The sequence below is a fragment of the Bombina bombina genome, chromosome 6 (genome assembly GCF_027579735.1).
Source record: "Bombina bombina isolate aBomBom1 chromosome 6, aBomBom1.pri, whole genome shotgun sequence".
Lineage (NCBI taxonomy): Eukaryota > Metazoa > Chordata > Amphibia > Anura > Bombinatoridae > Bombina > Bombina bombina.
In genome coordinates, this window is record NC_069504.1 from 941,654,060 (window position 1) to 941,657,102 (window position 3,043).

A 3,043-nucleotide genomic window follows, 5' to 3' on the forward strand; every position below is an offset into this window, starting at 1 on the left:
ACTCACCATGCCTGCAAAAATAAGGGATAGGAAAGTTAGGAATACAGATACTAGTCTAGACTCTATCACTGAGGGGGATATTTCAATGTTAAATATGCAACCTTTAATGGCTCAACTCACAGAATATTTTACACCTCAATTTGCAGAAATTAAACAGGATTTGTCAAATATCTCCTTAGAGATATCCTCCTTATCTTCTGAAGTAAGACACTTCGCTAATAGATTAGTGGAGGCAGAGACCAGAATTTCAGATCTGGAGGATTTAGTTAATAATCAGGAAAATCAAATTCATAAACATGAATCTAGAATCTGTAACTTACAGAATCGCCTGGACGACCTAGAAGATCGTTCTAGGCGTAATAATATTAGAATGGTAGGGTTACCTGAATCATCTGAGTATGAGGATTTGTTGAATTTCACCTCTAACATACTGCCATCAGCCTTAAGATTCTCTCCTCAGCACCTCCCTCTAGCAGTTGAAAGAGCTCATAGAATCGGTCCAAAAAATAAGAATAAGGGGTTTGATAGAGATAGAATGTGTATTTTTAAATTACTTAAATTTCAGGATAAGATAGAACTCATGAGACTCTATAAAAAAATGGATGTACTTCTGATAGGTAATAAGAAAGTATTACTGTTTCAGGATTTTTCTACTGAAACCTCTGCTAAAAGAAAACTTATGTCACCTTATTGTACACAACTTATTAATAAGGGCTTAAAAGCCCGACTTATATACCCTGCTAAGATTGTCCTAGAGGATAAAGAAAACAGATGCACATTTAATAATGTTACAGAGGTACAAGAATATATTTCTTCTATGAATAAATAGATGTGATAGATTGGTTCATATTATTTATCTGCCATGTGACGTCCATATATTTAAAGATACCTTATGTATGTATTATTAGAGGTTAAGTCTTGCGCATTACTACAAAAATGGAGTATAATTTGTCCACGCCAGAGATTGTATAATGATAAGGATATGTCTTGTATATTTTCTTTTAATTGGTCCTTTTGGCGGTGCCCACGTTGTTTAGACGATGGTGGGATTTTATGTTTTTGTTGGGTAGAGTTTTTTAGGTATGTTTGTCCCCTTTTTTTTTTTTTTTCTCTCCTCCTTACCCCGCCCTCCCTTACCCCCCTCTTGCCCCCTCTTCATGATTCACTTGCTTGATATTGACAGTAAAATACCAGATAAAATAGAGGAGAGAAAATGAGTTTTAATCAGAGTAAAAATGTGAACTTCCTGTCATGGAATGTTGGTGGAGTATCTTCGCCAAGGAAGCGTAAACTTATAATTAAATGCTTAGCCAAACATAAACCGGATGTGGTATTTCTGCAAGAACTACATCTTTCTGAAGTAGAATTACCTAAACTCAAGATGAAGTGGGTAGGAGATCTAATAGCTACACCTGTTAGAAATAGAAAAGCTGGAGTAGCAATTTTATTTCATAAAGATTTAGATGTTAAAGTTATTAATACAGAATTGGATACGGAAGCTAGATACATTATTGCTCAAGTGTTAATTAATGGTGTTCGCCTTGTACTATGCAATCTCTACGGTCCTAATATACATAGCCCTTTATTCTGGGAAAAACTAAAAGTAAAATTATATCCTTTTAAGGGTCAGAATCTCATAATCGGAGGTGACTTTAACATGTCTCCAGTCCCGGAGTTGGATAGATTATCAAAGAAAAAGTTGTATGATTATAATAGGATTGCAAAAACTTTTAAATCTTTTCTTTCTAAACTTAAGATGTTTGATATTTGGAGGATTAATAATCCAGATGCTAAGGTCTATTCTTGCGAATCCAAGTCCCATAAAACATTTTCCCGGATTGACTTTTTATTTGTTTCAGAAGCACTTTCTATCATGAATATAATTCCACGGATAAATCACATAGAAATATCTGATCATGCCATTATTTCTTTAACATTCTCTGCCCTGACAAGAACAAAAAATGGCTCTCAAAATTTTGTCTTCCCACGTTTCTGGGTAAATAATCCTAGATTTACTCTCTGGCTGAAGCAGAAATGGAAAGACTACGTTTCCTTTAATATTGCTAGCTTTAATAAAATTGAGACTTTTTGGGAGGCTTCTAAAGCCGTGTTAAGAGGGGAAATCAAGGCGTATTTACACGCCTGGAATAAAAAAAACAGAGCAAGTGAAATCCAAACTGCTAATAGGATAAGGAACGCTTACAGAAAATTTTGTAATGAGAGATCCAAAGAAAATTGGGAAATATATTGTGCAGCCAGAAAAGACCGTGATATTATGTTAAAGCAAAAATCTTATCGGGAGGAGGCAAAACTTAATATTCAATTTAAAGGTTCATTTGGCTGTTCAGCTAAACATTTAGCTAGGTTAGTTAAGAATAGAAAGAGCGGGAATTTTATACCCGCAATCAAAACAGAAGTAAATAGACATGTAGATACGGAAAACATAAGTCAAGCTTTTCATGCATTTTATAAGAAAATTTATAACAAGGTTAATATCAATATGGATAATCTAGAAAAATTCTGGACAAAAATAAAAGTGCCTATAATCCCGCCTGAATATCTTAAAATTTTAAATGCGTCGATATCAGGCGAAGAAATTCTCAAAGCAATAGAAAAAATGAAAAAGAACAAAGCGCCGGGCCCGGATTTCTTACCCGCAGAATATTATAAAATTTTAGCAGATGAAATTAAAATTGTGTTGGAAAAATTATATAATGACTATTTCTGCTCTAATAATCCTATGTCTAAATATTTTGCGGCGGCTAATATTTCTTTAATCTTGAAGAAAAATAAAGATGCGGAAAATCTGGCCTCTTATAGACCGATTTCGGTACTGAATAGCGATTACAAGATTTTAACTTCTATTATTGCGACTAGGCTAGCTAAAGGGCTAGAATATATTATACATTCCGATCAGACGGGATTTATGATTGCTAGGAATTCATCCAAAAATATTCGTAAGGTTACTTTACTACTAGATTATTTATGGAATATGGAAAAGAGTAAATTAAGTAAGAGGTCTACCGATCTCGCGTTACTCACG